This window comes from Eptatretus burgeri, chromosome 7 (assembly GCF_056783735.1).
Source record: "Eptatretus burgeri isolate ZD-2024b chromosome 7, Ebu_testis_v1, whole genome shotgun sequence".
Taxonomy (NCBI): domain Eukaryota; kingdom Metazoa; phylum Chordata; class Myxini; order Myxiniformes; family Myxinidae; genus Eptatretus; species Eptatretus burgeri.
Genome location: NC_140967.1, coordinates 91,785,380 through 91,802,434, shown reverse-complemented (window position 1 = coordinate 91,802,434; position 17,055 = coordinate 91,785,380). Strand labels below are relative to the sequence as shown.

At 44.1% G+C, this 17,055-nt stretch overlaps 1 protein-coding gene across 1 annotated transcript in view; it reads right to left on the bottom strand.

Annotated features, from left to right (window-relative positions):
* LOC147023789 (forkhead box C1-A-like) overlaps positions 1 to 17,055 on the bottom strand; it is a 328,450-nt gene that overhangs the window by 78,999 nt on the left and 232,396 nt on the right. The window contains exon 5 of the mRNA XM_085889590.1: positions 9,492 to 9,584. The gene's annotated coding sequence lies outside the window, so the exon portion shown is untranslated. The remainder of the gene's footprint in view (positions 1 to 9,491; positions 9,585 to 17,055) is intronic.

The following is a 17,055-nucleotide window of genomic DNA, read 5'->3' as shown; positions in this document are numbered from 1 at the left end:
GTCTCTTCTCCTCCCACTCGCCTCCTGATTGGACGAGGGGTTGTCGGATGACTCGTGGTCACGTCCCGATTGGCTGTGACATGCGTGTCATGCTCGGCCTTCACTCATTGGCTGGAGGAAATGGTCCATGCCCTTTCTTGGGACAGAGCCTCGATCTGAGGCGTTGGAGGCTCCGCCCATGCCTTCAGCTGAAAACACATGGGCAATGGCGAGCGGTCGAGTGTGGGACGGTGGCGTTGTTGTGGTGGATGTAGTAGTAGTTGTTGTTGTTGAGGAAAAACCTAGCTAAAAAATAACTCGTAGCACACACATGTAATTCCCATTAGACAGAAGGAAGGATTCTAACTATAAACACATACTTATCGAAATAACTAAACAACGGGGACTCTGACTGTCTGTGTGCAGATGGCTTCCAAATCCGTAATATATTATGTTCTTACTTTCCACGGCATCATGCTGAGCAGGATGTGAGGCAGGGGAGCCAACCCAGAGGGGAGAGCAATGCTCCATCAAGCTATGGATGAAAGTCTTGTAGGTGGATTCACACATATATATATATATATATATATATATATATATATATATATATATATATATATATATATATATATATATATATATATATATATATATATATTGTTGCGGTTGAGGAAATTCGGAAACCACCATTCAGGTCCCGTAGGTGAGATATCTCTGTAAGTACATGTGTAGTTAGCCCCAAACCCGTTGTTTAGAGGGAATAAATGTGATTCATTCGGGCTGCGACCCTTTAAGATAGACGTTTTTCTGTTCTATCTTTATTTTTAATCAACCACGTCTCAACCGCCATCACACAACAACCACCAACCACAACGCCGCTTCACAACAACAACAACGCCAACAGCCACGACCTTTACCTTCACAACTCACTCCCGCAAACATCGCATCACCGCCATTCCAAACGTCACCATCGCCATGGACCACCACTTTAAACCCTCCACCACCTTCGCCTCTCCTTCTGCGGCCATTCCCGCACCGCTTGTGGGCACCGAGCGTCAGGCTGTCCTGGCCTCGTGCGGGATGCGCGCCGAGCCGTGGGTGCAAAGTGCGGCCTTTCCGAGGAGAATTCGGATCAGGAATGATACACGTCCACTTCTGATCCGTCCAATCGGCAAGCGCGGGGCGATTTGGCCCCGCCTCCAGGCGCGTCGGAGTAGAATCGGGATATGCAAATTCGAGGATCAGGGGAGACTCACGCCCCTTTTTCTCTGTCCAATTGGCGAGCGTGGCTCCACCCCCCGAGCTCGTTCTGATCCAGAAATTTGCATATGGGTTCTCCTGCCGGACTATAAAGCGCCGAGCGCGGGGCGAATTTAGTCAGTTGGAGAAGAGTAAAGGCGAGTTGGAGATGAGTTAAGGCGAGTTGGAGAAGAGTCAAGGCGAGTTTGAGAAGAGTCAAGTCGGGTCTGGAGGAGAGTCAGTCTGTCGGAGGTCAGAGTCTGTCAGGGTTCGGAGTCTGTCGGGGAGCTGCAGAGAGAGGGAGCCTGGAGCCTGGAGCGCGGTCGAGGTGATTTGCTGCAGTCGGCTGAGGAGAATTGCGGAGGGGACCGGATAGCTCGGGTCCAAAGCCAGGAAGACGGCGGTCGGCGACGAGCTCGCAGTGGAGTCGCTCGTCGCGGGACCCAAGCAAGCCAGCTATCCTCTTTCCCCAGAGCATCAACAATTCCCTCCTTTTTCCCCCCCCCGCGCTGAGATAGTGCGAAAAGGGGGCCCCGTTCCCACCCCACTCCAAGCAGCGCCAACGAAACCTGCGAAGGAGCGCGGAGTCGGGGCACCGCCACGCCGCCACATTTGCGGCTCATCACAAGACACGGGTAGGATCCACCCGGTCTCGCGGCCCACAGGCCCCGTCTGTCCCCTTGTCTTTGAGGGTGGCCCTTTTCTTTTGCTTTTGAGTAAATGTGTTGTTGGCGCCGTCAATAAAGTAAAACTGTGTAAGTGTTGCCGTGTGCACGCGTAGTCGGTAGTAGATCTGCATTGTTGTGTTTCTTTTGTTACATCTGCTTTTGGTGTATAATTGTTATAATTGTATATGTGTGCTCTCCGTGTGCCACGGAATAAATGTGCATTATGTTGAACTGTTTTTCCCGTTTCGCTTCGTCTTTTCTTTAATTGAATCTCCATCTTGCTTCACGTAAAGGGTTGGTAGTGGGCTTAATACGCCCGATAAATAATCGGAACCGTCGAGGCCGACGATAACACCGCTCGGTTATCCCGATAGTACGGAACGGGTCGCTTAAGTGGCCCGTGTCTGGAGTCGACCTGCGGCGAGGTGCGATCGCCCGGTCTACCCTCCGCGTGGGTACTTAGGTAGGTCGAATTTGGCGAACAACCCTATCCCACGCGGGGGCCGATTGGCACAATCATGGTGAGGCCGAAAGGCCCACCCGTGACTAGCTCCCGGCATTAGTCCGAAAGGGTCACGACAGAATTGTCCGTCCGGTGGGCGACGTGCCGTGATTCGAGTTACGTGGCCATTCGCACGCCGGCGGGGGCGAATTCGCAACTATATATATATATATATATATATATATATATATATATATATATATATATATATATATATATATATATATATATATATATAGTTACAGACAGGAATATTCATTTAATTGTGTTTGGATGAGGTAACATTTGCTGTTGAGTTTCCGAAATCCGGATGAAAGGAACAGCAGCAGCAGCAACAGCAACGAGTGGGAAGAAGAACAAGACTTTTCGAATGGAAAAGAAAAATATGAGGGAGAGCAAGAAGGCTTTCAATAAAAAAAAGAAGAAAAACTTATCTTGAGCAGCCACGCTCTGTTTCGAGTAGAGCATATCATTTAAATCCAACACCCACGGAAAAGGAGATTGAGGGTCTTCCATATGCGAACCTGTGAGGGTTCAGTGACTAATCAATTCCTTAATTACCAGGTGGCTCAACCTTAACCCACCTGTATGCTGGTTGGGTAGGAGATTTAATTAATTTTCATACATCTACCCTTTAAGGTGTTCTTCTCCGCTGAACTCCCTCAACTATTCATTGGACCTGCCTGTTGGATATTGCATTTCACTTGTTATTTCCGTGAAAACATAATCACTGCTTCTTGTATTACCTCATTGGCACCATCATGGTGATTCACACGCCATTTCGAGAAGGCATTCGGTATGTTGACTGATGCACTTGCGTGCCATGAGATCGACGTGTGTGTGTGTGTGTGTGTGTGTGGGTGTGTGTGTGTGTGTGTGTGTGTGTGTGTGTATATATATATATATATATATATATATATATATATACATATATATATATATATATATACATATATACATACATATATATATATATAGATATACATATATATATATATATATATATATATATATATATATATATATATATATATATATATATTGTTGCGGGCCGGGGACCAGACTTCCGGAATGGTTGGCCATAGCTCACGGATAACTCCGTGAGACGGCGGGTCGCTTAACCGACCGTGGACGCCAATACCTCCACCGCGTAGCGTAGGGTCATTTTCTCTAGAACCAATTTACCTAATTAACCACGTGGTATCGTCTCGCGGGGAACCATGCCCTCGGCACGTCTTGCTCGAACCGGGTCACTTTACTGACTGCGGTAGAGTTCCAACTACTGACTACCAACTCCGGTTCGGGTGCAGTCGAGCGGAACTGCCAAAGCCGTGCTGGCGGGGATGAACAGATTAACGGGAACAAAGACCCGGCTAAAACTCAGATCCGAACCATGCTGGAGCAATGAAAGAAAGGACGGAAACGAACTGGGAACATTTCTACAATTGTTTTATTTACAGCAAGAAGGACACAGAGCAAGCTTATCGCGGATATACAGGAGATTTACAATTATCGAAAACACTTATGCAGTTGTACTTAGCAGATGGCGCCACACACACACAGACAAAAATAAAATCCAGGTGAATTCCAAGGAACCTCGCAGCCAGGGAGAGAGACGAGCTGGGGTCGCGGTTCGGCTGGGTACCTGCACATTGGAGGGAGGGCGTGCTCGGTGGTGCGGCACCTGCCAATGGTCGTGAAGTTTGGCTCGCAGTCATACGCGTGGGCTTGTGTCCGCGGAGGAACTCGAGAGGAGCAAAGCGGAGTCCCAAGGCAGGGATCAGGGTCGCGGACAGGACCCAGCGAGAGACCCGGTCGAGGTCGGGTGTCCTCGGTCATTATCGGAATCGACCAGACGGATCACTCCACCAATGAAGAACGGCCATGCACCACCACCCACAGATTCGCGAAGAAGCTCTCAGTCTGTCAATCCTCCTCATACACTGAACTCAAGACTCCAGCAAAACTCTAACGACCGCCCAGCGAATGCAGAACTGAACTGTGCCTTTTGACTGAACTCCAACGAACACGTGTCTCAGAGGGTCCCTTCGTAGTCCATCGACCACCCTCAGCGGGGCGGGCCCTTGGTCAAAACTGACGTCACTGTCCGCCCTGATTGGATGGGGCTCCCATGGGTCCGCCCTTTCTGGGTGGGGCCTCGGCCAGGAACCGGTGAGGCCCGCCCACTCCACGCTTGTTTGGGGAAGGTGAATGACGGTGCAGCCACACTGCGTACAGCTAACAGCTGAGAAGGAACTGGAACAGCGAACGTGGAGAGTTTGCCTCAGAAAAACGAGTCTCTGTAGACAGCGGGTGGACAGTGGTACGCTGTGGCCAGCGAACCGAGGGCTGCTAGCGCTAGGAAGGTACCGTGGTTCCATAAGAGGGGAAATAAAATGATTTATTAACCTAACTAAAAAAACATCGCAACGCACCCCTTTGATTTCCCACTACACACGAGGAGGGGTTCTGTCTACACATATACTTAACGGCATAACTAACTTTGGGGCACCTGTATGTTTGAATGCATACAGTTCCTAGAACCGTAACAATATATATGTCCTCGTGAGGCATACATGCAGATTTCAAGCAAAAGTAAAAATTAAGGGATGGATCTGGAACTGATAAACAAAAGTGGAAAACAAATTAATTGTTATATTCTTGTATCTGTTCCCATGTTGCACATCGTTAACAACAGAGCCGATTTGAGTTATCAACATGCTAAGTTCGCATATTTCTTTTCGATGCGTTAATTGAATGATTAGTAATGATTTACGTAATAGGCTGAAAGAGTGATAGTGATTCTATGTTTGATCAGAGTTCAATTCCAAAACCGTTTGATAAAGGCAGTTCATATAGTGCATCATTTTTGCATGTTTTTAATAGATGGCGATGAAGATATGCCTTATTGGTAAACAAAACACTGCTGTGACACATACAGGATATTCAGTTTGGAAAAAAACAGCCGAAATTCTGTCTCCGAGTCTCTTCCCTTGACTGTTCAAAGGGGGTGGCTCCAACCAAGCTTTGTTCGCCCAGGTGAGTCTCCGACCCCCTTTTCTCGTCGGCATCCTTGAGCAGTGGATTTCACCACCAGAGTGATGCAAAAACGCGAGGATAAGTAAAATTATTACCCTCACCAAGGGATATTGCATTTGGATCTGTCAGTCTGTCTGCACATAAGGTGCTAACGTAAGCCACAAACGCTATGTGGTGGTAGGCACATGGTCTCATATGTCTCATGTGATCCATTCATGTGGACACCAATATCACACGTTACCTTTTTCAACCGAGTAGGTGAAAACTTCCATAAAAGTACAAGCTGAAGTACCCGGCATTGCCCAGGGAAATTCAATGAAATATGTCTTTAACTATTTCCTGTATGACAAATTGGAGACTGTGGCCTTATGGTTTCCGATGAATTACCAATCCTCACAAAACATATCACTCAATCACTCCCAGGAAAAACCCAGGCAGTGTAAAAGCAACATACTACACGGAGGTGTTGTAATAAACCTGTGCAAAGCAATGTTTTAAATAACAGATGCACATGTAAACACTAAGATAATTAAATTGTGTTGTTGACAACAAATCACTGCAACCTCAACATACGATCTTCACAATACATATTCCTCGATTGCTCTGGGCGGGGACACCTTAGCAGTGTATCAGCACAAGCCCTTGTCGAGGCCTTAAGGCCAAGTATCTTGTTTTAGCTTTCCACCCTCCTCTGGAAGAAAGAGAAGGGCATGCGAAGTTTGGTTGCACTGGTTCCTCCAGGGTCCGAATACAGAAACGAACAAACAAATATTCTTCTTTCTATATTACATTTAAGAGTAGCATACCACAGCACTGTGTCCAATGGAGGGAAAGACATGGCCTGTCTCATGGGCGAGGCTTGTGACACACAAACAAGAACTGAGCTTTATACACACACACACACACACACACACACACACACACACACACACACACACACACACACACACACACACACACACACACACACACACACACACACACACATATATGTACACACACACATACACTGATGAGCCAAAACATTATGACCACTGACAGGTGAAGTGAATAACATTGATTATTTTGTTACAATGACACCTGTCAAGGGGTGGGATAGATTAGGCAGCAAGTGAACAGTCAGTTCTTGAAGTTAATGTGTTGGATGCAGGAGAAATGGACAGGAGTAAAGACCTGAGCGACTTTAACAAGGGCCAAATTGTTATGGCCAGACGACTGCGTCAGAGCATCTCTGAAATGGCAAGGCTTGTAGGGTGCTTCTGGTCAGCAGTGGTGAGTACCTATCGACAGTGGTCCAAGGAGGGACAAACCACAAACTGGCGACAGGGTGTTGGGCGCCCAAGGCTCATCGATGCGCAAGGGAAACAAAGGCTATCCCGTCTGGTCCGAACCGACAGAAGGTCTACTGTGGCACAAGTCACAGAAAATTTTAATGGTGGTCACGGGAGGAATGTGTCACAATCCACAGTGCATCGCACCCTGCTGCATATGGGGCTGCGTAGCCGCAGACTGGTCAGTGCCCATGATGACCCCTGTCCACCGTCAAAAGCATCGACAATGGGCACGCGAGCATCGGAACTGGACCTTGGAGCAGTGGAAGAAGGTCGCCTGGTCCGATGAGTCCCATTTTCTTTTAGATCACGTGGATGGCCATGTACGTGTGCGCCATTTACCTGGGGAAGTAATGGTACCAGGATGCACTGTGGGAAGACGACAAGCCGGTGGAGGGAGTTTGATGCTCTGGGAAATGTTCTGCTGGGAAACCCTGGGTCCAGCCATTCATGTGGACATCAATTTGACACATGTCACTCACCTAAACATCGTTGCAGACCAGGTACACCCCTTCATGGCAATGGTATTCCCTGATGGCAGTGGCCTCTTTCAGCAGGATAATGCGCCCTGCCACACTGCACACATTGTTTGGGAATGATTTGAGGAATATGATGAAGTGTTCACGGTGTTGCCCTGGCCTCCAAATTCTCCAGATCTCAATCCGATTGAGCATCTGTGGGATGTACTGGACCGACAAGTGTGATCCACGGCGGCTCCACCTTTCAACTTACAGGATTTGAGGGATCTGCTGCTCATGTTTTGGTGCCAGATGCCACAGGACACCTTCAGGGGTCTTGTGGAGTCCATGCTCCTGGTCGGTGCTGTTTTTGCGGCACATGGAGGACTAACAGCATATAAGGCAGGTGGTCATAATGTTTTGGCTCATCAGTGTGTATATGACGTACAATTCGAATTATAGTACATCTATAAAGTACATACTATTACAATGCGAGCACATCTATAAAGTGTGTATTATTCGAATGCAAGTGCATATATAAAGTACATGCATTAAAAGCATGAGTGAATCTATAAAGAACATATTATTAAAACGTGCATACCTCTAAAAAGTATGGAATATGAATACATCTATAAAATTCATACGATTGGAATGTGGATCTACAAAATAAAACCGAAAAGGTCTGTTTCAATCTGCTGTGTGAACAAACCTACATCAAGTCCTGCTGAGGGCTTGCAATCTCTGATTGTTCTTTCTAGTAATCTTGTCGCTTCATTTGATGATTTGGTTAATATATTTTGGCAGTCTCATCTGTATTTTGAGGATTTTCGAACGTATGGCCTTGTATCTGCGTTTAACTTGGCAGGACAAAGCAATCTTTTTTTTTTAATTTCCTGGTGAATTTCAAGCTCCGTAGACCATGAATGAATACAGGGAAACATGCATTGACTGAAACATGTTTGGAATGTTTGTTATAACCAGGGTGTCTGATACAGAGTTCCAATTGCAAATGCAAACATGAAATACTTTAAAATATGCACTGTAACACTTGCTTGCAACTGTACACCGTGTGTAAACTATAAATGTTTATGACCTCCTACCACTCACTGTCGGGGAGAGCGAGGTAAGATGAGCCATGTTTTTACATCCCAGATCTTCAGAGTAAAATAAGGTGCCGCAGATAGATTGAAGGGTGCAAATGAAAGTGCACCTATCTGTCCATGCTTTTGTAACAAAACATTCGCTGAATTACTTTTGGTTTTTTAGATGGTGGCCAACCAAAAACCAAAAGGTTGTCAAATGGCTCAATATTCCTGCGCTACGTGGTAAGATGATCATACATGTCTCTGGTAAATTGAGCCACGAGGGTAAGTTGAGCCACTACCTATTTCTCTCTTTTTTGAAACTGAAACAAGCAATAGAGACAATACATTTTTGGGGTGGAGCATGAATGTGGTTTATTACTGCAAGTTTGAAAGGTTAGCTCCTGGCATTTCTGTGGCAATCGTGCATGGAATTTGAACGAGTTCATTCATGTATTTGACAAGGTCATTTCCCATTTGTTCAGTGAATTTATTTTATTTTGTAGCGGCAAAGTTTTCAGACGAAACAGCATGTCCCCACAAGGTTGATGAATCTCAGTGCATCTGTGCATATAAAACACAGTGTATTTGGCTGTCCCCCTTCATAAGGATTATTTAAGTATGGGTTTAAAGGCCAATCTTTTCGCAAGACTGTGTGTTCACAATGGTCTATTTTTGAGGATAAAAAAGCGCTCGAAAAACTTTTTCCATAAAAGAGTAATTTTGTCTCTTCTATTGGAATTATAATCGGTGACTTGTATACTGAGCATCAAGGGTGGTGTACAGAAGCATTTAAAAAATAACAATAAATACAAGGCCCAGGGAGGTGAAATTCGCTTTCCATGATGTTCAATGTGAGATGAGTAAAACGAGTGTTCATTTACGTCCATAAGATGTCTAATAAATAATGAAGATATAAGCACACCCAACGCTAGGCCGAGGCTTCAGACTTTGGCACACTCATGAGGCTGTACCATCAAAACGAAACATTCCAGAAGATAAAGGAAGTCGGGTCACATTTGTACATGTAGGGTTATAAAATAACACTTCTTGCTATGAAACATCATATCTTCCAGTCTCCTTTAATCTATCATTCCCATTTCTCCAACCCATCATTTTTGACGGACTTTAATACTAGTTTTATAATAAAATGATAATGTTGAAATCAGAAGCAACTGATCTTGTAGATCTACCTTGTCGAACCTCATTTGCAGCAACTCTGCAGAGCACATCTTTTGATGCTCCAGGGTTTGTTTTCCTCCTTGATTCTCCAGGCATTTTGTCACCTGTGGGAAAATGAAATCATATTTAAAGATAATGTCCATATTTGAAAATGCAAAGCCTGTTAATTCAAAACTGACATCCACATAAAAGTCAGCCAGAACAAAAGATAATGAAATTAAAATCTCGATCCCAACTCCAAAATATTGAAACAATAAATGAAATGTCCCTACTTCGATTGAATGCAATTGGAATCAGTTGAGAAACATAACAAGGGTGAAATCTAGTTTGACTTGTCTGTTTTCGTCTATTCGTGACCACAGGCTTTTATGTCAGTCTGCAAAGGCTTGAGTACCACACAGATGCCTCCTCGTTTGGAGGTGATGTGTTGGTATAATTTATATAAATGACATCAGCATCATGTCACAGAATAAGTGTGCTTTTTTGGTTGAATATACAGGGTGTTTCAAAAAGAGTGATGCAAGTTTAAATGTTTGTTTACAAAGAGACAGAAAACTTAGGAACATGAACCAAACATTTCTTGAAAGCTTATGACATGGTATTTTCTATCACTGATTGCTACTGCAGTAAGTTACTGCAACAGTTTGTGAGAGCCCAATGTTTGAAATTGGCATTGAAGCAAAGCAATTAAAATTGATGTTCTCGAAGTGTGCCCCTCCGCAGTTCAGACAGGTATTGATCCTAACTCCAAAGTTCTGTCAAACTTTCCTGTAGGTCTCACGTGGCACGGTCTGGAGGCAGTCTTACACCTCCTGCTTCAGATCATCCAGTGTGGCAGGGCGGTTGGCATAGACAGAGCCCTTGGCAGACCCCCAGAACCAGTAATCCAAAGGGTTAAAGTCTGGGCTATGGGGGTGCCCAGTCATGAGCGGAACTCAGGGCAATGAGAGTTTCTGGAGAGCTGCAACAGGAAAGTGATGGTGTCACCAGATGTATGTGGGGGTGCGCCATCCTACATAAACCAGATCATGCTAAGCTGGTTTGCGGTGACCTTTTGGTCTAGATCATAATGGAACTTCTGGAGTGTTGATTATGACCGCCCAGAAAATGTTGTTGTGGTTGTTTATGGCACCGTTCAAGTGGAAATGGCGTTCATCACTTAACCACATCAGGTTGATCCAGTTTGGGTACCGCTCCATCCTGTCACTGAGCTAATTGCACATATCAAGTCTCCCTCTCATGTCATCTTGACTCAGTTGATGCCTAATAGATAATGATGTATGGAAAAAGCTTCAGTTCCTTTGTGAGGATATGCCAAACTGATGTTGGTTTGATGCCTAGCTCCTGGCAGTGCCGGCAGTGGGACTTATTGGGACTGTCCACTGCAGAATCCCGCACGGCGTCGATATCGGCTTGGCTCTTGGTGACTGATGCTCGACTGCCACTGTTGCCCTTGCTCTGGTTGTGTGCTGCACCCTTGTGCTCAAAATGTTTCACAATACGTTGAATGTAACAATTTGTTGGGTCCATCACATGTTCTGAGGTCGTATTCCCGGCACAACCTCTGGCAGGTGTCTCCAAATGATTTAGTCTCATACCACAGAGCCATCACTTTTGTCCTCCGCTTCACTGTCAATGGCATAGTTGAGGTACAGAGCGAGAAATTCATCCATCCATCCATCGAGACCAAACTCTGTGCAGAACGTTGCTGCTGCCCGAGCAGTCTCCTTGGCTATTGGACACAATCCTGGACGGGTTGCCACTCCGACACAGTATATCAGCAAAAGGCACTCATTTTGCAGACCTCAGAAGGATGACAGGCAGATTCAACCCCACCTGGTATTAATTCAACAGCCGAGTGGGATTTGAACTCAGGATCTTTGGATCCCAAGGCCACCACCCAAACCATAAAGCCAATCCCAGGGAACAAATACCACAATAACACCACCAAACCCCGAAAAGGAAAACGGTCTAGGTCAAACTAGAGGGGGAGCACTCGGTAGAGTGCAAAACCTCCGCCGCCAATACTGCTAGGTCACTCAAGTGAACCTGATATCCTATTCATTCAATTTGACGTCAACAGTGCTCACAGAGTTATAGTTTGCAACTTTCCCTTTTACTTTTAACTTTTACATACTCAATTCATTCGTCATAACTAGAGTCCTTGAGATAGAAATTGATTTTATGTGGGTATATCCACCTGAAGTTCCAAAATCAGCCACAATTATAATTTTGCATGTTTTTTGTTGGAAATCACTTATAACGTATAGAAATGCAAAAAAAAAATCGAAATTTTGTTGAAAAAAAAAGTTGCAAATTTTTTTTTTTCTCTAACAATTTTTTTTTTGGGGGGGGGGGGGGGTTGGAAATCACTTAAAACATGTAGAAATGCAAAAAAAAAAATTCAAATATTGTTTCAAAATTTCCGCCATAGCGGCCATATTGGATTTTGGACTAAGTCCAAAATCTGATGGCATGATCCTTGGACCAGACCTACCCCCCCCCCCCCACAAAGTTTCGTCGAAATCTGTCGAGGAGTTTTTCCGTAATACTGTTCACAAACAAACAAACAAACAAACAGACAGAAAGGGGTGAAAACAGTAACCTCGATTCATCTTCGATCTTCTTCTTCTTCTTCTTTCGGCTGCTCCCGTTCGGGGTCGCCACACCGGATCATCCGTATGATCCGCATAGTGATTTGGCACATGTTTTACGCCGGATGCCCTTCCTGACGCAACCCTGGTCGCCTCTTACGACACAGGGATATGGTATACCTATTTTAACCGGGGTATACACCGGCCCAGTACACTGGTACTCATTTCGCCGACCTCGGAAGGATGACAGGCTGAGTCAACCCCCTGGTGTATTAATTCAGTGGCCTAATGGGGCTTGAACTCAGGACCTTTTGGATCCCAAGCCGCTGCCCTAACCACTGCGCCAACACCAGGCTCCTCGATTCATCTTCGATGGCGGAGGTTAATAACAAAGAAACGGTAGGAAGTCAAAGTTGTATCACTCTTTTTAACACCCCCTGCGTATTTGTTTTCTATATTTTTTTCTAGTCCTTGTTTTAGTCTTCTCCCCTGAATGAAAGATTGCCAAATCTTTTGTTTAAGTAAGTTTGAACAAGAATATGTGTTTGGTTAAATCTGCTCTTATGTGCCTTTATGCTTTCTTCCTTTGAATACTATATCTATATACTGTATATATATATATATATATATATATATATATATATATATATATATATATATATATATATATATATATACACATATATACACACACGAATATGCACTTTGGTCCCTCCTGGATGCCCAGTCCTGAGGCCGCTGGGCACAGATAACTCTGCGCGGCAGGTTGCTCGGCAACCGCGAATGCCGATTGGCACGGCCAATCCGGGCAGGGTTACACTACTTCGCGTGATGTCTTACTAAGATATACGTATTGAAAATATAATAAAAGTAACATACGGAGAAAAAAAGCAGCCTTTTACTCTCTCCCTCACACAGCCCAAATATACAAGATAATTCGGAGGAAAAATGGATGGGGAAGATGGGCAGTGGTGATGTGATGTGATGGGGACAGGCAGTCACATCCCTGAGGTGCCGAGACCTAGTAGGCAAGTCCTCTCCGGCGTCCCATATATGTGAGCTGGATGTTCGACTTGCTCTCGTCTACCTCAGATTCCTCCTCTTCAGGCCCCCGTCGATGAGGTGCCGCCGTTCTGCCCGTTCACCCTCCTCATCCTTCGTGACTGACAGGAACGATAGGGCAGGACGACGCTCGTGGAAGGAGTGTTCTTTTTTCCACAGAAGCTCGACACCAAACTGCTCGTGAAACTTTCCTTTCTTTACCCTCACACCCTTCCGTTCCTTCCCTCACGAGCCTTCTCAGTCTTTGAGTCTTCTGCTCATATGAGCTTGTTCCACTCCAGCCTTTCTGCTCTCCGAGCCGTGTGCTCAGGAGTTATTAGCTCGCCTGTTCGAAGAACAGAGAGCTAGAGCGGTACCCCCGGCGTGAGCGTGAAAATGTTAGTTTTTGGTGCAAGTTATTTCCTTTCTAATGTTTTTAACTTCCACACTATTTTTTACTGATTACAATATACAAATATATATATATATATATATATATATATATATATATATATATATATATATATATTCTTCTTCTTTCGGCTGCTCCTGTTAGGGGTCACCACAGCGGATCATCCATATGATCCGCATAGTGATTTGGCACGTTTTACGCCGGATGCCCTTCCTGACACAACCCTGGTCGCCTCTTACGACACAGGGATATGGTACACCTATTTTAACCGGGGTATACACCGGCCCAGTACACTGGTACTCACTTCGCCGACCTCGGAAGGATGACAGGCTGAGTCAACCCCCTGGTGTATTAATTCAGTGGCCCATCGGGGCTTGAACTCAGGACCTTTTGGATCCCAAGCCACAGCCCTAACCAGTGCGCCAACACCAGGCTCATGTATATGTATATATATATATATATATATATATATATATATATATATATATATATATATATATATATATATATATATATATATATATATATATATATATATATATATATATATATATATATATATATATATATATATATATATATATGTTGCTTTAAAACATTTGGATCAGACTTCACTGCAATGCTTTATAAACTAGAACGGGCACTCGGTAGAGCGCATACCTTCGCCGCCGCAACTTTTTTTCCGGGCACATTTGAAAAACGTCATTTTAAAACGTCCATGACGTCACAACCGTCAGTCCGATTGACGTCAAATTTGGTGTGTAACCTCCTTGAAGGCAGTCCAACAAAATTGAATGATAAACACTGAAAAATTAAAAAGTTGAAAAATGACGTCATCTTTTGACGCACTTCCGGGGACGTCACGTCCAATCGGGGACTACCATTCTGAAAGCTCATAGTTCACTGAACGTTTTAACGTTGGTTTCATGTCAATAGCTCTATTAGATCTGAAGTTATGCCTGCAAGTATATTTTGACCTTGAGTGTGACCTTGACCTTGACTACAGAGTTAATTGGCAAAACCTGTACATCAATAAACAGATATTTTGGTACTGATCCTAATGCCTGGATTTGGGAGACTTTGCTTTATAAATTATATAGATATTTGAATGTAAAATATCGGGACATTTTAGCCACAATTGAAAAACGTCATGTTCAAACGTCAATGACGTCATAACGGTCAGTCCAGTCGAAGTCAAATTTGGTGTGTGACGTCCTTAAGGTAAGTCCTACAAAACGGTATGATCAAAACTGATGAGATCGAAAATTGAAAACTTACGTCATTTTGTGACGTCATTTAGACGCACTTCCGATGACGTTACGTCAAATCCGACACTACATATCCGAAAGGTATCTTGTCATGGAACAATATGGCGGTGGTTGCATGTCGATAGCTGTATTATGAAGGAAGTTATGCTCAAAAGAGTGTTTTTGATCTTTTCATGACCTTGACCTTGACCTTTGACCCGATTGCTCCCAAAATCTAATCAAATCGTCCTTGGATACTCACGAATCATCCCACCAAATTTCATGCAATTCGGTTTAATACTTTCTGAATTATGCGAATAACAAACAAACACACATATTCACAAATAAATAAATACACAGCGACCAAAACATAACCTTTCGCAGAATGCGAAGGTAACAAGGACAAATGTGTCGAAGAGCCGCGTCATAAGGGTTTAGTAAGAAGAAGAAGAAGAAGAAGAAGAAGAAGAAGAAGAAGAAGAAGAGGAAAAAGAGGAAGAAGAAGAGGAATAAGAAGATAGATAAATATATAAATAAAGGTTTTGTAAGAATAAGAAGAAGAGGAAGCATAAGATCTCTTCGAGCCAGCATTCGCAATGCGCCTTGGCTAAAAATATTATTATCCCGCCGCCCCCCTCCCCCCCCCCCGGAGGGAGGGAGCAGGATATTGTAATCGTCCGGTTTGTTTGTTGGATTCGCGAGATATCCCTTATTGTCGGGTTTTCCGTGTGTGTGTGTGTGTGTGTGTGTGTGTGTGTGTGTGTGTGTGTGTGTGTGTGTGTGTGTGTGTGTGTGTGTGTGTGTGTGTGTGTGTGTGTGTGTGCAACGCGAGGCTCCACAGCACAAACCAGCGAACCGATTTCGATGAAACTTGGCGATCAGGTGCCATATGCGTTGGGAATGTGGGCGTTTGAGTTTCGTTGCCAAGCAACCACCCGTTGCTATGCAGCGGCCGAAAAACCACGTTCACTATTTTCAATACTTGTCCTACAGTTTTGAATGTGCAGAAACGAGACTTCGGAATTAAACACTTCGAGATATTTAGAAAATTTTACTCGAGCCGATTTTTGATTTGTTTTATTTTTCAAATGGTAGTCCTTCAAAAATAGGGTGTCTATTTACCGGCATTTTTTATGAGGGGCTTAGGAAAGTGGGCGGAGCTTATGGAAAGTGGACGTGGTTGATGAAAAGTGGGAGTGGCATAGGAAAGTGGGCGTGGTTTATGAAAAGTGGGCGTGGCTTATGAAAAATAATGTGTGGCTCAGGAGGTGTGGTCAAACAAGAGCATTGAGAGAAGTTTATCGGGTTTTCCGTCTGTTTGTCATTTACACTTTCCTCCATCTCCACTCTGAGGAGTGCCAGTTGGCAAAATACGCAATAGGAAAAATCTTGCCAGGCAGAGGAACAATTGAATGTGAACCAATACGTCTTGGCAATGAATCTTCGGCGGTGGATCGGTCAGAATGAAAAGCATCGTATCCAGCGCTTCGATCCTAGCGGATCCCTCGTCGCCTACCGGCTTGTTTGTTTGTCTGTCTGTCTGTTAGCAACTTTACGGCAAAACGGCTTTAGCAAACACTATCAAATTTAATCCACAGGTGGGCAATGAACCTTGGATGACCCCATTAACTCTTGGGTCCAATTGGATCAAAGGTCAAGGTCACGAAAAGATCAAAATCTTTTTTCGCTCATAACTTCGTCAAAAATGATCTGATTTACTTCAAACTAAGCTTATAGTGAACCTTATTCTATTTGTCACTTATAATCCCACCCATTCTATAGTGAAAAATGCATATTTGTGAAGATCGGTGGGGTCCGAAGTTTTGGGGGTCATGGTCTTTGGTCAAAATTACAAATTTTCCATTATAATTAAAACATGGTTACGAAAATACAACTTTACAGGAAAACGGCTGGCTCAAACACCGTCAAATTGTATCCACAGGTGGGTAATGAACCTCGGACGACCCCATTAACTTTTGGGTCCAATTAGGTCAAAGGTCAAGGTCAGGTCACGAAAAGGTCAAAATCGTTTTACGGTCATAACTTCGTCAAAGATGGTTTAATTGACTTCAAACTAAGACTAAAATATTCCTTATTCTATTCCTTATAATAAACATTCAGGTTAAGGATATATCAAATTTAAATTTGATCCCCAAAATAACTTTATGCCTTAAATGGGTGGGATTTGTTGTGCCTGGCACCACTTGTTAGGGCTTCAAGCCAAATGGCTGAAGCCCTATTGAATTCGTTAGTATTATTATTATTAAAGGCGTTTTTATGT